This window comes from Zalophus californianus, chromosome 11, assembly GCF_009762305.2.
Source record: "Zalophus californianus isolate mZalCal1 chromosome 11, mZalCal1.pri.v2, whole genome shotgun sequence".
NCBI lineage: Eukaryota > Metazoa > Chordata > Mammalia > Carnivora > Otariidae > Zalophus > Zalophus californianus.
In genome coordinates, this window is record NC_045605.1 from 86,632,080 (window position 1) to 86,651,610 (window position 19,531).

A 19,531-nucleotide genomic window follows, 5' to 3' on the forward strand; every position below is an offset into this window, starting at 1 on the left:
CAGGGTCAAGGCCCGGAACGTCGGCAAGAGGGCAGGCCACTGGGGTGGGTCGCTCCACCACCTCCTGACCAAGGCAAGGTGTCTTTTTTTTTTTTTTTTAAAGATTTTATTTATTTATTTGAGAGAGAGAGAATGAGAGACAGAGAGCATGAGAGGGAAGAGGGTCAGAGGGAGAAGTAGACTCCCTGCTGAGCAGGGAGCCCGATGTGGGACTCGATCCAGGGACTCCAGGATCATGACCTGAGTTGAAGGCAGTCGCTTAACCAACTGAGCCACCCAGGCGCCCCCAAGGCAAGGTGTCTTGAGCCTGAGCCCACCTGAACACCTAACTTGGAGCTCTGTCCCCCTCGGGGAACTCTTTGGTAAGCCCCGTCCCGACACACCAGCAGCAGAGTGGAAGAAGCCTGAGTCCCAGCCCTGCGTTTGCAGAGCCAGCAGCGCGGCTCATGAGACAAGGCCTGGCCTGCGTGCAGGTGTATCCATGGCCGCAGCAGCATGGCCGCTAATGGTGCCCAGGGGCCAGGATGGCTTCTGGGGGCGGGGCGGGGGGGTACCCTGGGACAACCCGAGCTGGCCCTGGAAGAACAGCAGGGAAGCTCAGGCAGAAAGAGGCAGGGGTAAGGGTCCAGGGAGGAGCAAAGGCAGAAGAGAGTGAGCGGCCCCCAAACAGAAAGAAGAGGGGGTGTGAGGGGCAGGTGTTCATGGGAGAGTGGGGCCAGAAATGCCGGCGAGGTACGTGGGGGCAGGGAGTCTGAACGTCATCTCCTGGCCATAAGGGGACGCTGAAGGCATCCGTGCAAGAGAAGTCTCTCCAAGTCTCCTGAAAGGCCTTGCGAATGTTTGAGCGCTCCCAGACCATGAGTTCCGTAGGGGCAGGGGGTTCACTCCCAGCACCCATGGAAATGCGTGGCACACGTCAGTAAATACTTGCTGAATAAAGTCATGACAGATGTGTGTCCAGAATCCCTTCCGTCCTGGTCCAAGGAAGCATGGGTTTCCTGTGGCGAAAAGGAGGCGGGGGTGGGGGGGCTTCATAGACATCAAATGACAGTGTTTGGGCCAACTGCAACAACTCCTCAAATGACCCTAGGGTCAGCTTTCTGCTCATATGGGGATGAAACTTAGTCCTGGGAGAGGGGGGATGGATGTGGAAAGTGAACAGTCATGGCAGAACACCTCCTCCTTCCAGTCTCCGCATCAATTCCTCCCAAACCCCAGAAGCCATGACTGAGATTCCCCCTCAAAGAGGGGCAACAGAAGCCCTGAGCTTCCTTCTGCAACATGCACATTGGGTGCCTCCCTACCAACACTACAGCCGCCATTAGTGAGACCCTGCCACGTGTCAGGCACCGCACAGATCGCCTTCTGCTCACTTATTCCTCGGGATAACGTGCAGAGGTGGATACCATCGTCCCCACTTTAGAGATGAGAAAGTCGAGGTCCAGAGAGGCTACGTTACTTGTAAGGTCACACAGCTTGTTTGGGGCAGAGCTGGAACCACACTGGTCCGACATCCAAGCACATGTTCTTAATCTCTATGCTTACCCCTCCATCAGAATCTGACATTACCCCAAAGAGGAAGGGAAGGAGGGCAGGTGCCCACAGAGCGGACAAGCAGAAGCTGGTGGGCTAAGAGATGAACATTCCACCCTGGCTTAGGGGCAAGGGCTGTTTTGGCTGTGGTAGAGGGAAGTGGGGAAGGGCCTCTTAGACGCAAGGACCCTGGCTCCTCCCTTCTCCTATGACAACCAAACCAAAATAGAGGGGGCGAGGCTGCCAGTGGGCGTGGGAACACATCACTCCTAAGTGAATCATGCCTCAGTGAAGAGCGAGGGGCCTGCTCAGACAGCCCAACACTATTTCTGCTCTGCCTGTGTGAGAGCCGAAGGGTGAGCAGCTGAGCTCTTTGTGAAAGGGAGATGCACGAAGTATGGCCAGAAGCATGCACAGACACCCTGCGCCCTCCCCCCAGCACCAGGGGGACGTTGGGGGGACTGGCTCTGTTGAGGGGACCCTGTCTGCCCCCTTCTCCCCAGTCACGGTTGACCAGGCATCCACTCCTGTGCCCAGTAGGGTGTCAGGCGCTCTGGGCCACAAGAGAGATACAGTCTGACTGAAAGGGTAAAAGCAGAATTCTTTACTCAGTTTGTCTCATATTTGATGCATTTTTGTAAGATTCCTTGACTTTTTTTTTTTCCTGGGACCAAGCACAATGCAAATCAGTGACCAAGTTCTTTCGAATGAAGCAGTACACAGATATTCGGTGTATGCCTCAGAATGGACACAGCTATCTGTGGAGTTGAGGACACAGTTGTTCTCATGAAACAGCAGAGGAATAATGCAAGGATATCTGTAGCATGAGGAGAGGTGATCTACTGCAGACTAAAATAACCGTGGTTTGGAAGATAAAAAGACTGAAATGGCTCCTGATTATTGCAGTTCTGCCTGTGTTCGTGGGAACTCAGAAGCCGGTAGAGAAGAAACTTCCCTCACCCCATCCCATTCCAAGTACTCACAGGGTGTGGAGTGTGGGGCACTGGGGGATCTGAGCCCCGTCTCCTCCCAGGCCCCCCCCCCGGGGGGGGGCTCACCACGAATTTCTAAAGGGGAGACTCTCAAGAGAGAAGCAACTCTAACGGTCAGTGGAGGTTCTGAGTTCAGGCTCCAGGAGGTGAATTGCAAGGAAGGCCACCTGATATGGCCCTGTCCCCAAGCCAGGGCCCTACACTCCACACCTGGGGGAGGGATAACTGGAGCCAGTCAGGGGGCCAGATGCCAGGTCCCTTCCTGAATCCTCACATTTCTCCACTTCCTTTTGGTCTGTCTAGACAGCTCATAATGACCACTGCTTGAATAGCCCTCCTTAGTCACAGGGGGAGGGTGCCATTTGGATAGCATGACCCAGCCCCCACGAGACCACTGACCCCTTCCCGGAGAATTGGAAAGGGAATCTAGAAAGGTTCCCAAGGTGTGCATTTAGGGCACACACCCCGAGCCCCAATCCCTAACTGTGACCTTGTTTACAAAGAAGCCGACGGGAAAGAGGAAATCAGGAAGGAGAAGAAGGAGGGAGAAAAGGAGATGGGGTGTATTCTGCCAGACCTTGGTGCCAGCACATCACAAGGCTCAGCTCTCCTGCCTTTGGGCTCTGCCTGCTTCCAATAACCCTTTTCTTTTTGTATTTCTACTTTATCCTCAAAGATGTTTTGTATAACTTGCAACCACAAGAGTCCTCCCTAATCTAGTGCCAGGGCCAATGAAACTACTAGCTGGGCCAGAAGAGGCGAGGTGGTCTCCAGGGAGCCATCAGGGGTCCAGACCTGGACACCAGGTCCTCTCCTGTCTCGTTCCAGGTGGCCATCACCTGGCTCATGCACAGCTCAGGCCTGACTCCATCCCTCCATCCCAGGAGGAAAGGGGCTTCCACAGCTGCTCTCAGTGGAAAAGCCTCCTGTTAGCGCTGGCTCTGAGCTCCCTCCCCCACTTCCCAGCTAATGCTCATCCCCATGCTGGGGGAGATTGGCCCGTTATCTCCTCAGCATTCTTCCCGGATGACAGCAGGCTTGCCTGCTGCGAAACCAAACGCCGTGGCCCCTTCTGGACCGGGAGCATCACTGCCACCGTCTCTCATCTCATCACCAGCACCTGGGCCAGGGGACAGCAGAGGCCTGGGGTTCGTCACTTCCTTCCTTCAGAAGGACAGGGAACACCGCCCATTCGGCCGCTGCCCCGGCCCAGGCCCTACTGCACAGATGCAGCCCAGCTCAGAGAAGCCAGCCTGGCTTATTGAAATAGCCACACTGATTCCGGGGGGAGCCAGAGAGGAAGCAAAAAGCCCATGGTTATCTCGGCTTCTTCTGGCGTCGGAACAGTGCTCCTCCTCACTCCCCCACCCAGTGGGAGGGCTACCTCTTTGGCATTCGGGGTGCTAGGAACAAAGCTGCCCTGTCTGGCCCTCGGGCTTAAGGTGACCACATTCCCTCCTTCAACACCCCCTTGGGGAAGTTCACCTGTCCTTCCTTACGTAGGTCAAAGGGCGGGGACCGTGTAGACGTGTATTTTCCCATATGGCCTAGCAGCCCACAGCTTAACACATTATGACTTAACAAGAAATCATATGAGCGCTTACGAAGTGCCAGGTACTGAGCTGACTGCTTGGCAGACACAATTTCATGAAACCCTCACGTCTACCCTGTAAGGAGGGTACTGCTGTGTTTTCCATGTTACAGACGAGGAAGCGGAGGCTCAGAAAATCCAGGTCACCTCCCAAGTCCTACGGCTGGTGACTGATAGAGCCTAGATTGAATCCCCGTTCCCCATGCTAAACTTCCCTCGGGACTGTAAGCGCCAAGCCCGCATTCCTTCTGACTGCAGAACAGGCTTCTATTAGCACCCACTTGCTTACGCTGGTGTGCAGTGGTGCTGGCGCATAAGGTGGCCGCCAGTCATATGTGGCTACTGGGCACTTAAAGGACGGCCAGTGAATATCAGGAACTAAATTTTTACTTTCATTTAGTTTCAATTAATTTAAATTTAAATCGCCATGTGTGGTTAGTGGCTACCATCCTGGACAACACAGATATAAAATCGTATTTTGTGCAAAGTACTTCCACAGGTACTGTATCATTCCATTTTCAGGCAAACAGGGCAAGTGAATTTAACCCCTTTAACAGAGGAGAAAACCGAAGCACGGGGATTTGCTCAAGTTGAATTCAACATTTCACTCTAAGCTCTCAAACTATTTTCATCACATGTCCTTTACTCAAATTTGACCTCTGACCTGAGGGCCAGGAGAGATGGTCTTGACTGGGTCCCACTCTGGCTCCACTATTAAACAGACACGTCACTTTCTCACCTTCCCCTCCTCCATGCTGAGAAATAAGAGGGACAGATGCACATGGCAGAACATTCTAGAAAGCCTGGGGTATGGTCTCCTCAGACCAAAGGGACAGGTAGTCAGGATTCAAGATCCTTCTAAGCTCCTGTGTGGTTCCAAGTCATCTTTCTAAAGGTGAGGAAAATGAGGCAGAAATTAGATAAATTCTTTCCCTGGTCCACCAGTCTTATCTCAGAAGCCATAATTAGGGGGGAAAATATTGTGATCCCACATTCTGGCATCAAGGACATTCTAATGCCTTGGTAAATGAAACCCAACTCCTGATCATTTCCTTTAGGACCAATCCAATCCTTAGGACATCGCCATTCAGCCAAAAATGGTATAATCCACTGGGTGGGCATTAAGTCCTTGCCAAACACCCTGGCACCCAGTCAACACTCATTCCCACTCTTGGTCCTTTGTGAAATCCAACTGATGAGTCTCAGCTATGATGTCCATGCTACCGTCGATTTATAATCACACACCCATACTACAGACAGGTTACAATCTCCTGGCAGGCAGGGGGACATCTAGAGGCGGAAATAAATTACACGAGAAACAAACACAACACATGAGTTTCATAAAATACAGACAGAAAATAATCTACTAGTTCAGCCACTAGTGACCAGGGCAATGCTATGTTTTCCCCTCTGGTCCCTGGTGAATGCCCCCTAATTCTGGGAAAGGCTCCCTTTCGTCTTCTGAGTCAGGCTTGAAGGAAGACTGCAGTATTTCAGCCTTGGGTTTCTAGCAGAGAAACAAACCCGGTTTTGTCATATAATTTTCTGCACCTCCACTATAACAACACATCATTTGTGGATCTATGCTAAAGCAAACACCATATGGTGGCTGTGTAAAAAGCCGTCCGGGGTTCTGACCTTCGAGATGTAAAGGGTTTGTTTGGGAAAAGGAGGCTGAGTAGGGGGAAGAATCAAGACGGTAATGAGACACGGTGTCGGCAACCTGTACCGGGTGACATTTGGTCGCTTAATGTTGGAAAACGAGGCTGGTGCCAGGTTCCAAACACTTGAGGCAAAATCGCCAATAATTCTTTTTTTTTGCTTTCCCAAGTGAAACATGTTTCACGAAGTCTATTTTCTCAGTGTCTTACTGCAACTCTCTCTCTCTCTCTCTCTCTCTCTCTCTCTCACACACACACACACACACACACACACACACACACACACACACTCACACACTCACTCACTCCAGTGGGGAGGAATATACGGGGAGCCACGGGCTATCCAAAAGGAAAATGACATCCTGAAGCCTCTGGCTGGAGAGCTGACTGGGGGAATGCCGTAGCCGTGCAGCTGCAAGAATGAGCCAGGATGTGCCCGGTCTGCAGCCCACGGTTTCTGGGGTGGCTCTGAATCTCTACCACAGCACAGCTCATGCAGACATAAGACCACTCACAGGAGTCAACTACCTGCTCTGTAGCTGAGCTGCTTAAACACAAACTCATTTAAGACATTTATAAAATTCTAAATACACAGGATAGTTCTGTTATTCCTCACGCATGAAAGGAGCCTCAACAGTTGGCATGAAGAGCACCTGGCCCTGTGAGATGGTTTTTTTATGAAGGCAGGTCTTAAGACTGACCTCTGAATCCTGACTCGAATCAGCTGAGTCCATTGTGAACACACAGGGAGGGCAACTGCTCCAGAATGAATGGACACCCCTGGGTCCTCCCACTGGAGGGAGAAATTGAAAGAAAAATGAACCCAGGGGCCACGTGTGTCTTCGAAAGACCCGGTTCTATGGCATCAGAAGCAAAAGCACGACTGAGGCATTGAGAATTGGTTCTTACCAAAAAGCAACTCAGAGCAGCTGAGTCTCCAGGAGCCCCTCTAGGACTCCAAGAGATGAAGAAGAGTTTCTGGACTAGAAGGGGCCACAAGAAGCCAGCCTCAGAAGGAGCAGGCTTGCCCTCATATACCCAGAAGAATCAGCTAACGGCAAGAATTTTCTGTTAATGATGAAGATGTTTTATATCTATGCAGTCCAACATCATGGTCATTAGTCCCGTTTTGGCTGTGGGCACTTGATATGGGGCTCATGCGCCTGTCTTAATTTAACATGAATTGAAATGTAAACTTAGTCACGTGAGGCGAGTGGCTATAATACTGGACAACACCATAAAATCAAACCTCCGATCACTGTTGATGAAAAAGCCACCAAACTGCCTTCAGCAAAGCACTCTGACAGTTACCCTTTTTCTTTCTTTTCAAAGAGAGAAAAGCTCAGCCAAGCTCACACCTTCTAATGTCAGGACACCCAGCCACAAAACCGAGGAGGCCAACTCGGGAGCAGCCATCTTCTAGCCAAGACGGGCCCTGATGCATTGCCCCCAGAGGAGACATTCTCTACCTGAGAATTACCAATCCTGTGAAGCCACCAAATCCCTCCAGAGCATATCCCACCAATCGTGAGCCACGTTGCCTCACCTTCCCCAGGAAGGCCAGACTCCCTGTGTGTGGGGGGGGAGGGGGCAGGGCAAGACCCACAGAGAGGCAGCACCCCCGGTTCCCCTTTAAGGCCTGCAGGCAGACTGCTCCAATGACCCCAAAACTCCACTGTCTCAGGGCTCCCCTCAAAAGCCCCAACCCATTTTGTCCAACAGAAATCTCAAGGGGTTTTTGTTGTTCTTTTTAAAAAAATTTTACTTAAATTCAATTAACATATAATGTATTATTAATTTCAGAGGCAGAGGTCAGTGATTCATCAGTTGCATATAACACCCAGTGCTCATTACATCATGTGCCCTCCTTAATGCCCATCACCCAGTTACCCCATCGCCCCACCCACCTCCCCTCCAGCCACCCTCAGTTGGTTCCCTATAGTTAAGAGTCTCTTACGGTTTGTCTCCCTCTCTGATTTTGTCTTATTTTATTTTTCCCTCCCTTCTCCTATGATCCTCTATTTTGTTTCTTAAATTCCACATATGAATGAGATCATACGGTAATTGTCTTTTTCTGGTTGACTTATAGAAGTCTCAAGGTTTAAGATGAGGTGCCGTGACATACCTGTGGATTGCCATGTTGGCTTGTAAGTCTAGATTACTCATTACAGCAGATAGTGATCATTATGAGATACCCCTCACATGCCTTCTCTACTGCTCGTTTGAATACAGAATAACACAAGTTTCTGCTCTGCTTTATCATTAACTTTTTTCCATTTAATCCTCACAGTGAGGGAGAGGCAGAAGGAAGAACTTTCATACCTGCTTCATAGATGAGAAAAATACAGCTGTCAGGGGTTTACAGAGATGGAGTTAATGACCCGGCAGAAGACTGAGGATAATCTTGCGTCACTTTGGCAAGTTACTTAGCTTCTCAGTGCTTCAGGATCACGTGTCAAATGGAAAGCACATGCCTCTTAGGGTTGTGGGGAGCTAGAGTTTGTACAGTACTTAGAAGGGTGCCCAGCACAGAGAGAGCTCTACCAGAGTGTGCTTATTCAGAAGGCTGTGATGTGTATGTGGGAGGAGGGGGCCATTACTAAGGGGCTTACATACCTGGTTGTGTAAATATACACACCATTGCTCCATGCACATCATCCTATGTGTGAGCAATTTAACAGATGCTCAGCCAAGTCCAAGCACTCAGTGTGTTTGCTATCGTCAATTATTGCTATTATTCTCTTACTGGTGTCAGGCCTGTTAACGTTTTGGTCTAACAGCCTGATGGGTCTCCCTATCCCAGCTCAACCTCTGCTCTCCCACCCATCGTCTCTAGTGAGGTCCCATGTGTCCGACATCACCTTTGAGCCTGAATGAGGACAGGAGGGTCAGGTGCTACAGCTGTGGTCTAGAATCACGTATGGTGATTTCATAGCAGGAACAAGGTGGGTGAGAGAACAGAGGCCATGCAGCTGTAACCCCTAAATTCCTATAAGTAGTTTGGAGAGCGGTAAGAACTGCCATGGAAACTTCCAGAAGATGAACATTTTTCCGATAGGGGGGAGGGCAGGTTGTACAATCCTCCCCAGCTCAGCTCCATTACTTCCCAGAAACAAGCAGACCTCTTTCATCTGGGCATGTGCAAATTCAGCCTTTTGACATTTAGGGATTTGCGGGGTATCTACCTCCTTCCCCCCCTTTCAGCAGGCGGGCTCTGGCCTAGAGTGTTACAAAATGCTGACTGGTTATATTCCTGAGCAGCTGAGTGTCACCAATCAATGGCTTTTCAGAACTGGCTGGGTGGGTCACAGGGGCGCGAGTATCACTGTCCTCAAAAGTTCAGCCCCCCTAGAGAACTAGGATTAGTCAGTGAATCCCCAGGGAGCTTCCCCAAAAACGAACTTTAAAAAAAGGAAAAAAAGATCTCTGCTAAATGTAAGGCTCTGTCTGGAGAGATTGCTTTTGATGGTGCTCCTGCCCAGATGCAGAGTGGACAGAATCCCAACCACCGTCCAAGCACCTTGAGGCGTCCCTGTGAAATCCCCAGAGGTCCTGGGAGGTGATGAGGACCATGGTCAGGTGGTACAGGCAGAAACAAGCCGAATACAAAATGAGGATTTTCTGAGTTCAATAGCCCATCTGATCCTGGTTGATAAAGTACCTGCCCTGGCAGGGCGGTGCGCTGCCTCTTGAATAATACATTTTCAAGGTCCCAACTGCCGATCGTGGCGTAATTCAATGAGGGGTCTCCCAAGAGGACATGTTGGTGGCGCACACCACCGCGCCGGGGCCTCGAGGACGCAGTAGAATTCCCAGATCAGGCTTTTCCCCTGGAACGTCGTCCAGAAACACTCCTGACCCTTTCTAGGGATAAATCTGCACTGATTAACAACAGAGTAACAGTTTTTCTAAATGGACACTTGGCCCAGCACTGCCTCTTTGGAAGAATTCCATAACAGTTACTCATTTCATGGGGTTTTCTCAACTCTTTGAATCCCTCCTTTTACAGATATTAAAACTGACCCCCCATGGAGACCAAGTGTCCTGCCCAAGGCCACGCCAAGGGTGAGGGCAGAGCTGAGGGGACACGGAGGCTCCCACGGCCCCATCTCCGCCAAACGCCTCATTCTGTCCTGTGTGGGTTCAGAGTATCCTTACATTTCAGTCATACTCCATAGGGCACATTTCACATCTCCTGTCTCCATTTCTTCCCTGAGGTTCAAGAATCTGAAAGACTTTCTAGGGGAAAGAGAAGTGAATGTGAAAACAAACGCGGCCGAAATGGTTGAACACACAGAGCAATAGTTGTGGATATGAAAAATCCAGACTGACCTAAAAGAAAAATACGCAGATGCCTCTTCGCTTTACAAAACTATTTACCATAGGATTCCAGTAAGTGGCCTGTTTTTCTCATGCATTTGAAAGAAGATTTAACTTACAAAAATCCTCCCCCCACCAAAAAAGAAAAACACAAAAAACATTTTTGGGTTCATGCCAATTGCATTATGGGGAAAAATGTACTTTTTTTTTTTAATGTCCTGCTGGCTTTTTACTTCCAAGAAACCAAGGTGGTGATAAAAGGACTACGAAGGGCCATGGCTACTGACAATGATGAGAGTCCCATTTTACAGATTCACAGAGAGGTCAGAAGAGAATTTTAAACCCTGGGAGTAAAGAGGCCTCAAGAAACCTGATGCTTCCGTAGCTGTAATGAGTTAATCCACTTAGATCTCATGCATAATGGGCATGATGATAAATTTATAATTATCAGCATTTTCACTCTTTTAAAATGCTCTCACACATTCTCCTCTGGCGTCCCCCACCCAACGCACAGCCATTTTCACAGATTGGTGAATAAGCTGCATTCTTCTGGCTTTTAACAAACACCACAGAGTGCTGTCTGTACCACCCCCCAAATTAAATCAGGCTTGTTGCAACACAGCTGCAGCTACTGGCTGTGTCTTTCTGGAGGCCCGCACAACTTCCAACTTGGCAGGGTGGGCTCTGGTTGTCACAGACCCTTCCAGCCCCAAATACCACCACGCCCCTGGCACGGTGAGCCGGGCCCCCAGCAAGAGAACAAGGCGGACTCACGTCCTCATCAGAAGCAGCACGGGGGCTTCTCATTCTCATGACTACTCTTCCACGGAGAAGTAAATGTGGTCCAGAAATGCAACAGGTTCTGCGCTTGGCACACAGTAGGTTCACGGTAAGTGGCAGCGTGGGCTGGGGCCAAGCACAGCGTTTGCAGCCTCTCTTGAAGGCGCACAGAAACACTTCAGGCCAATCCTCTTCAATCAGCTTATCCCTTGAGCGATGCGAGGGGCTTGTGCTCCCATGATCACTGGTCCCAGTGCCTCCACAGAGGAGGGGCCTGAGGCTCGGAAATACAGGAAAGCGCCCAAGGCCACACTGCTGTGTGGGAGCCGAGATTTAGACCTCGGTCAGCCCGACTTTATTCTCGCTCTCTTTTCGGAGTCTTCAAGAGCCCCAAACATGGTGGAAGAGACAAGACAAAGGTGGGGCTGGAGATGTGGTGCTCTTGCAACAGAGCAAATAGGAACACAGAGCGAGGCCTTGGGGGTCTCTTTTGATTGTACCTCCAGCAGCCACATAAGCTATCCCCGGCCCATCCCCACAACGTCTCCCCGGTGATTTGTCTTCCTCCATTAGCCTTGATAAATTACAAGGCCCCACGGCAGGGACTGTTAGTTCCTCTCAGCTTTGTTTGGAGCATTGTCCCAGCGAGGCTCAAATAAAGGGCTATTATTAATGGTGACAATAACGCAATACTGTTTTCTCAAGGGCCTCCACAAAGGTTTGCCAGACTCATGCCATACTATTTCCTGCCAGCTTTCACTGGTGGCCTTCACCTGGGCACCCCGGCTGCCTGGGGGCGGAGGGTGGTACCCAGCGCTGCCCTCTCCCTGAATAGCAGACGTGGGTGGCGGGGGGAAGGGCCCAATCCAGCACATCAGCACATCAGAGTGCCGGCAGAGGTCGGACAAGGCAGCCGCAGGAGACAAACCTAGGCCAAGGAGATAATGCGCCCCAGCTTTGTTTTGAATGGAGCTCACTTGCAGCCCAGGGCATAAGAGTGAAACAGCTCCGGGGACTGGTTCAGCATCGGGAGTGTTTCACAGCTCTGGTTTTCATTAGGCACTTCGGGCCCATGGAAGCTCTGACAGGTTAACGGTTCATCTCTTGAGAGACGCTGCCTGTGATGAAGGAGGGGACATGGAGGGGAGCCCTGTGTGTTTGGGCTCGTGGGTAGGGGTCCACGTGTGCAAGTGTGTGCATGAGAGCCAGGTTCATCCTTCACATTCCTGAGCTTTGGGCTCTGGCTAGAAATTCATTAATAAAGGCTCAGTGGGGGGAAATAAAAGGCTTTATTGCAATGAGAACTACCATCAGCATGAAGCGGGGTGGATGTGGAGGGGAGGTGGGGTTTAAACATAAGTTCTTTTGCAGGTTAGCAGCTTTTAATTAGCATACCTCTGGGGACAGAGTCCTCACCTCTACCCCCACACTTATAAACAGCAGGTCTGCTCTTGCTTTACTTTTACTGTCACCCATGACAGGCCCAGGTCACCAAAGGGGCTCGGCTTTTCCCAGAGCCTTTCATACATGTGGTTGACCCATTCTCGGGCAGGTGCAGGGCAGGTGCGGCTCTCTCCCGTCAGGCCCCGGTAGACCACAGAGCTCAAATCTAGGCCCAGTGGGGAAACAAAGACCATGAGCCTAGACTTGCTCCCCAGGAGCCCTCTCCTCCAAGTCCAAAGAGCAAGATCCTGTTCGAACCTAGAGGCACATTTGATGTGCATGATACCACCACCCTGCTCCACCCCCTGCCCCCTACCCTCCTGCTGACAGTTGCTGGGGAGGTTGTGATCCGGGGGGCCTAGAAGAGAGAACCAGAAACCGCCTGCTAACAGGGTGGTTGTGGGGGATGCTGTGGGCCCAGGCAGCTCCCCTTTCCACACTGACGTCTTCACGGAATGTCTTTTGATTGGCTTTGCTCTGTAAGATCAGTGGTATTAAGAGAGGAAGTTTCCCACCTTCTCTGAGGGAAGAGGTCCAGGACTTACCATGCTTCTCCAGCAGGACCAGAGAAAGGGCTCCAAGCCCTCCTGATCTTTGAGCAGCAGCTCGGAGAGGAGCACTGGATGGGGAGCACCGTGCGCTGAGACCCACAGGCTGGGATTCTAAGCTAGACTCTCCCTCTGCCCTGATTTCTTCCACTGTGAGATGAGAGCTTCCACGTACGCTACTTCCACAATTAAATGGCAACACATCCAGAGCACACGTGGACCGTGGCTCCTTCCCTGGGACCGTCGACAGGAAGAGGCACGATGAGAGGTCTGGATACAGCTGGTGTATCTACAGTATGCTGGGGAAGCTAGAGTGGACTGATGCCCTTGGAAATCATGCCCAATGGCCCTAATCCATGGGAATTTGCCCAGCTCCCCTAAGGGAGATCTTTCAAACTTGTTCAGAAAATCATCTTGTTTGACATTTTGCTGCCAACATTTAGTTGAGTTGATTGCTTTTTCTGCCTCTTTCAGTGCCTGCCCCCCCACCCCCACTGCGCCCCCGGCACTGATCAAAGAAACCCAAACAGAGCCTCAAAGCCCCTAGTCAGCTATAATGCTCTCCCTGAATAGGACCAGTGGTGGGTGTCATGGACCGGCCACTCTTCAGTACCCTCCTGGGATGCTGAACTGCTCAGAAGTGTGTCCCAGGGCTACTGCCTTGGGCAGATGCAACACATCTTTGGGCCTGACTCTGCAGGGCACCAACCTCCCCTTCCTGGCCTGGTTCCTTCATCCTTAGAATAAGGGGCTTAGCTTTGCTTTCCTGTAAATGTTCTTCTAGCCTAAGATTTCACAATCCCTCTACCCTTCAACATCCTCGGTCACCAGAAGTAGGGGACAGTAATCCAGCACAAAGGGCCAGGAACGAGGAGATACGCATTGCGGAGCCTGCTCTTCCACTGATAACTCAGGACTTCCAGTCCTTACTCTCTTATGACTCAGTTGCTTTATCTAAGGATAAAGGAAAGGGCAATAGGCCTGTCCTTCCTAAGCGAGAAGCACAGATAAAGGAAGGAAGAGAAGTGAGTGCAACCAGTTTGGGAGGCGGGTCTTTTATAGTCCTTAAAACCTGAGCTGTGTAAACGGCCCACACACTTTCTGTTCTCTCTAGCAGAGAGGGGTAGAGGATGGGGCAAGGCTGCATCAGCATTTCCACAGTCTACAAAGTCACTGGCTGAGTCCTCTGACATCTCGGGGTTGCCACCCACAGGTAGCCCAGAGGGGTCCCTTCCGCTACCAGCCCCAAACGGACGTACCAGCCAAAGGAAGATGCCCTCTTTGAGCGAGAAGAGAACACGGATGGAGAGATGCCGAGGCCTGGGATCCGGTCCCACCTCTACCACTAACTCCTCGTGTGACTCTGAAGTCCCATCCCCTGCCTGAGCCCCCATTTCCTCATCTGGGAGCTGAGCTAGCCTACTGGAGCGATCCCTTCTGGCTGACGCTGTGCACTCCTCCTATCGAGCAGGAAAACAGTAGTGGGTCTTGTTATTTCTGAGCAAAGGCCCTAATTGTTCTCTACAGCATGAACTCCTCTATCTAAAAACCACAACCTCTGCCTCCCTCCCTCCCCCGGCTGCCCCCTTCCTCTGTGATCCGCAAGACTGTTACAGAATATTCAGTTCTTTTTCTTCAGTGCTTGGGCTGAAGACTCTGATGACTAAGCCATTGAATTTTAATACGCTACTGTGCTCCTGGGAGGATTCCTTCATTTCCCAGCTCCCACCTCCCCTGCCCCTGTGCCCTCTGCGGACATGTGGTAGTCGTTAGGAGCAGTCTGATGAAGTTTAGGCTTGCCGAGTAAAGGAGAGACGGGGCGGGGGGGGGGGGGGGGCGCTGCTAGTGAGGCATGATGAATGGACACAACAGGCCAGAGAGCCACTCAAAAAATAAACATAAAGCTCCTTTTGAGAGAGCCCACTAAAAACAAATTCCAAAAAAGCTTCCCCCTCCTTTTTGTGTGCGTGGGGGGTGGTGGTGGTAGGAGAGGGAAGTTCTCTTGATGGAAATGAACAAGCTCAGAGAAAAAAACAATTCTCTTTATTGGCAGCAACCAGGAGAGCGCATCAGGGCGCTGCCAGCCATATGTCATGAATGCTGAGTCCTCCAGAGCCGAGGCTGGGCATCCAACTCTCGGGTGTCCAAGAGACAGCGGCCCTTGGGAGAGCCAGCCAATGCTGGCAGAACTCCATGGAGAAACGTGGGTCCCAACGTCCCTGGGGGAAAGACTCAACTGGCCAAGAACACCCCATGTGGGCTCAGTCTTGCTGAGTTTCTGAAAGCCCTTCACCGTCCCAGAGGACTTCCTCAAATTTTCTTTCCTGGATCCCAACCCCAGCCTCTTGCTGATCCCCGATGCCCTTACTCCCTCCCTCACAGCCTCCATTTCCAGCCATGAAGTTAAAAACCCTAGCCCTGACCTCTGAACACAAACTAGGGAGCATGGCACCCGTCACTGCGAGGGTACACAGACATGGCAATGATACCATCGTCATAAGAGAAGCAACTTTTTTTTTTTTTGAGATGTTTACTGCAGCAGGAAGGGATAAAATGACATGAGCTATGGGATTATGCTTTCAAATACTCCAGCAACAACGGGGACACACAGGGGAAGTGGGGCAAGATCTCAGTAACTGTTGAGTCTGGGTAACGGGTATGTGGTTGGGGCTCTTCATACAACTCTTGACACGTGTCTGTATGCTCAAAAATATTCCCACTAGTAAACAAGGGTCTTGAACAAAATGTCACTTTCAGTGGTAAGCATTTCACTTGGAAGCGGAGTTTCTTCACAAGTCTGTGACCTGGGAGCATTAAAGCAATCTTCTGAGTGTGGAGAAGCACAGCATTTCAGGAAGTTTTTGGTGCGGATTTCACTTACATGGTATGCAAGAGCTTGGGCAACCAGGTGCTGCCTAAGGAAGTGTATCAATGTTCTTGTGCTTTCCAGGAGCCCTTGTGAAATCACTTCCCATGTTGGGGTTTTATTTGGGAGCTCTCCCCAAGGATCTCTTTAGCACATTTTTCGGATGCACTGGAAGATGGCTAAGAGAACGGATACGTTCCCTCCTCTTCCATTCTTTCCCAATTGTAAATAATACACAGATGTATACAAAACACATCTCCCCAACTCCGCTGTTTTTGTTTAAGTTACCGACTGAATTTTCCTCTTGCACATTTGAGAGCTCATGCACACAAGTTCACCTGACCACAGGAGAGAAATGCTTGGTGCAACTCCTGGAATGAGAAACAAGAGGCAAAGGATCCGTCACTTGGAGAGCGGACCCTTCCCTCCGGGAAGATGCTCTGGACCAGCAGGAGGAATGCCATTTGCTGGACCATCCCTCACAGCAGCTGGGAACCGGAAGGCCTGGGTCTGGGTCCTGCTCTGCCACCGGCCCAAGCCTCAGGCAGCTCCCTGAAGCCGGCCGCGCCTCTGTTCCCCCATTTGTAGAACAGGGTTAACGCCAAGTGCCTTGAAAGGCATCAGGAGGCTGCACGGAAGGTGGGCAAGCTGCCCAATGCGTTTCCTAGGGCTGCTGTAACAAAATACCACGGACGGGGTGGCTTCAAGCAACAGAAATGTATTCTCTTACACGTCTGGAGACTACAAGTCTGAGATCAAGGCGTCCACAAGGCCATGCTTTCTCGGGGCAGAATCCTTTCTTGCTTCTTTCTAGCTGCTGGTCGTGGCTGCCAATCCTTGGCATCCCTCGGCTTATAGACGCATCGCTCCAACCTCAGCCTCTACCCACGCACGGTGCTCCTCTCCCCGTGTGTCTGTGCTGCAAGTTCCTTCTTCTGAGAAGGATGCTGGTCATGTTAGATTAGCCGCCCACCCTACTCTATTAGGACTTCATCTTACTTAATTTCATCAGCAACAACCCGACTTCCAAATAATGTCACACTGTCACACTCTGAGGTACCGGGGGCTAGAATTTCAACATATCTTTTGGGGACACAGTTCAGCCCTAACACTCTTTTTTTTTTTTTTTTTTTATTTGAGAGAGAGAGTGTGAGCAAGAGAGAAGCAGAAGCTGCAGAGGGAAAGGGAGAAACAGGCTCCCCGCCGAGCAGGGAACCCGATGCGGGGCTCGATCCCAGGACCCCGGGATCATGACCTGAGCCGAAGGCAGTCGCTCAACCGACTGGGCCCCCCAGGTACCCCAGCCCTAACACTCTCTTGCAGGCTTATTGGAGCTGCCAGTCTGTGGCTGAGGGGAGGAAACTGCCCACCAGGCCCGTTCAGCGGTTAATATGCTGGAGAAATGCCCATTGTGACAGGAACAGCCTCTTCTCCTTTTGCGGTTTTTGCTAAAAGGGGATTGGTTTTATGAAAAATGCTGTGGTTTTCATCGGGAAGTGCCCCTAGCTGGAGCCCAGAGAATGGGAGCGTTGCTCCACGGCAGTTAAATTGAGAGAAACCCTTGGCTTTGTCATGAAGGGCAGACCCGCTATGGGCCGTGGAGGATGTGCCTGTGTGGTTTTAGATCTGAAAATATTCCTGGGGCCATCTATTTGCAACAGTACCTAAGTCTGGCTGGGAGGAGACAAGAAGAAAAACAAATAGGGGATTGAGTCACTATCCTTCCATGTTCTTCCCTAGAGGTTGGTAAGTTTTTACTGTAAAAGGTCAGATAGTAAATATTTTATGCTTTGGGGGGCCATCTGGTCTCTGTCACAACAACCCAACTTTGCCATTCTATGGGAAAGCAGCCATAGACAATACATAAACAAAGGGGCATGGCTGAGTTCCAACGAAACTTTATTTACAGACACTGAAATCTGAACTTCATAGAAATTCTATGTGCCATTAAGCATTATTTATCTTTTACTGTTTTTCAACCATTTCAAATGTGAAAACCATTCTTCGGGGGCAGGATTTGTCCCAGCGCCCCAGCTCGCAGACCCCTGATCTTCACGCTACCAGAGAGATGAGACAGTATGTTTTCCCACAGCACACCACTGCTGTCATATTACCTCATTTTTCAACACAACTTTGCGCTTCATAGCGTATTTTCATAGGATCAGGTAACCTGATCCTCTTATCCACCCCACTGGTGGGCACACTAGACATTATTCCCATTTTATAGATGAGAAAACAGAGACTCCAGTAAGTCAAATGCCCAGTTAGCAAGCGGTAAAGCCAGACAGAAACGTACATCTGACTCCTTGTCTGGTACCCCAGCTAATACTCCACATCACCCAAATATACGCCAAGCAGGCTACTCCCCCAAGATGTACATGTGTATCCACAACCCCCTGAGTCACCGTTTGTCATCTTCCCATCATTTTTCTAGGAATTCTGCCATGATTGGGCTCTTGGTGTGGAGCAGAGAATTCTCCTCTAGAATCCTAGCTTCCTAACTAGGATGACCAGGTGTAATGCTGACCTCGGAGGAGGATGGACTTGGAGCAGCTCCCAATGCTTCCGCTGTGCCCACACAGAGTAAGGAGCTGAGTCTCAGGACCGGCCAGGGCCTGATTAGCTCCTGATGCTTCTAATCAGCTATACCGTTCAAGACAGTTTCCTTCTTCATCTGTGTCAGGAGTTGACAACAAGATGCTTATGGGGTCGGGCACGCAAGGTAAATGATTGAAGTTTGGGGGACAGAGATGCACAGCATATTGGAGAACATCTGCTCCATCAGAGGGGGCAGATGTTACTTAGCTTTAGCCAACTGTTGCCAGATCAGGAAATCTCTGAATTTTAAATGATAGCATAAGGTTTTGTTTTTTGTTTTTGTTTTTTTTTTTTAGGAGTATTAGGTCAAAAGATACCCATAGGCCTCTGCGCGCAGCCTCTGCCCTGAAGCCTGTCTCTAAACTTCAGGCAGGTGATGCCACCTTGTAGTACATAAAGTCGATTCTCTTTCCCTCAAACACTCATTACTAGCAGCCAAAGGTGTGGGTAGGTGGGTTTTTGGAGAGGAGACAGGGAGAAACAAGCAGTCACACGACCCTGAATAGAGCAGTACAAGGGGGTAAAAAAAAAAGGCTTGGTGTTTGGAAGTAGATGAACACTGAATTATTCAAGGCAGGTTCAGCCCAGAGCAGAAATGGAAAATAAGTCCTTGCCATGTCCCTATTCAGACTAAATTGAACTTGATGGTATCCCGTCACAAGACACCTTTGATGGAAATGAAGATGATAATCACTGATGCCATCCAGCATGGTGATTGATAATGTTCCCTCTTCCAAATCACAACAGTGTCCTTGGATCCCAGCAAGGGGCCTGGCTTGGGTCCAACATTCAGACTCTGGATCCAGAGGAAGGAGCTCAAGGCTCAGTGGGTACCTTGCTCCCAGTTTATACTCTCTACATACTGATAACTTGCCTTTTGCACCATGACCCATTACATTCTCTTTGATGGCAGAACCATGTTGCGGTCGTTCCTGAAACCCTGGCATCCTCATTGCCAAACCTCAGCAAAGGCTTTGACTGGCTAACGCAATGCTGTGTGTAGCACCCAGCAGGGCCCAGTGTTTGCTGAGCCAGCATGTGGAAATCAACACTTATGGAACATTCATGCACCGGGTGCATGTAATAAAACAAGGAGGTACTATTATTGTTCCCATTATACAGATAAAATAAAAATAAAAATAAATGAAACAGCGCTCGGAGTTTAAGCGACTTTCTTAAGGTAAAAAACCTGATGAGAA

The 19,531-nt window shown here is 50.3% G+C and overlaps 1 protein-coding gene across 6 annotated transcripts in view; it reads right to left on the reverse strand.

Annotated features, from left to right (window-relative positions):
- ABTB2 (ankyrin repeat and BTB domain containing 2) overlaps positions 1–19,531 on the reverse strand; it is a 226,094-nt gene that overhangs the window by 78,918 nt on the left and 127,645 nt on the right. The window contains exon 1 of one of the 6 annotated variants that reach the window (XM_027581373.2): positions 10,872–10,973. The exons of the other annotated variants lie outside the window; for them this stretch is intronic. The gene's annotated coding sequence lies outside the window, so the exon portion shown is untranslated. Of the gene's footprint in view, positions 1–10,871; positions 10,974–19,531 lie in introns of those variants that run through there. 6 annotated transcript variants of the gene reach the window in all.